We start from the raw sequence: 1,113 nt of genomic DNA, 5'->3' as shown, positions 1-1,113 counted from the left end.
TGTGACCATGAACTAGCCAATGAATGGGCGCGCTGTAGCGGGAAAAACTCCAGCTATATAACAATCACCGATAATCACTGAGCCTGAGGCGAATAATTGTTTTAGTATAAATACACAGGGGATTATTTCAAAAAATAGAAAAAAAAAACATTTGAACGCGAAATCATCTTCACTTACAGTGGCAAAACGACTATTGGCAGCCATTTTGTTCGTCGAGGTGATTATCGACTGATAATCCGAGATAGAGAGCCAATGAGAGCGCGTGATTTTGTATAGTCACCTGTTAGCTATGTGTATATACACTAAAAGCCGTTAGTAGAAATACACAGGTGATTATACAAAATCGCGCGCTCTTATTGGCTCGCTATCTCGGATTATCAGCCGAAAAACACCTCGACGGCTCCTCGACGGACAAAATGGCTGCCAGTAGTCGTTTTGCAACTGTAAGTGAGGATGATCCCGCTTTGAAATGTTTTTTTTTTCTCTTTTTTGAAAATAATCACCTGTGTATTTATACTAAAACAATTATTCGCCTCAGGCTAAGTGATTATCGGTGAATATTCACCGATAATCACTTCGCCTTTGGCGAATAATTGTCAAATATACATTTTTTTCCAGGAAAACATATTCGTGTTTACTAGCTTTTTCTTACACTTGCGCAATTGTACTAAATGAAAAGTTGGTGTAGAAGATATAACCCGAGAGGAAGAAGTTTAAAGTAAGGTTTAATTTAGGCCCGTTTTAAACGTCGCATTTTGCATGTGCCGAATATAATGAAAATGAGCGAAAACAATAGATTTTTCTCATTTGCATTAGATTCGGCACATGTCAAATGCGACGTTTAAAAGGGGCCTAATTCACGAACATGCTCACCTGTCCAGCATGGGACAATAACGCCTGCACGAGGTCATGTTATTGATCGTCGGCATTTTTCAAAAGAATTAACTGTTGCCCCCTTTCAAGTAATATGTAATGAGGTTTTTTTCAAGTCGCTTCGAAAAAAATTGCTAAAGTGAATTGTGAAATCAGCAACTGACTAAAATATTGTGCTGTTTCACCTTTAGAGACAACTGAAAATAGAAGCTGTGTTTAAATCAATATTCGTTGATGACT

Source organism: Montipora foliosa, chromosome 11 (genome assembly GCF_036669935.1).
Source record: "Montipora foliosa isolate CH-2021 chromosome 11, ASM3666993v2, whole genome shotgun sequence".
In the NCBI taxonomy this organism is placed as follows: Eukaryota; Metazoa; Cnidaria; class Anthozoa; order Scleractinia; family Acroporidae; genus Montipora; species Montipora foliosa.
Note: the sequence above shows the minus strand (reverse complement) of the source record.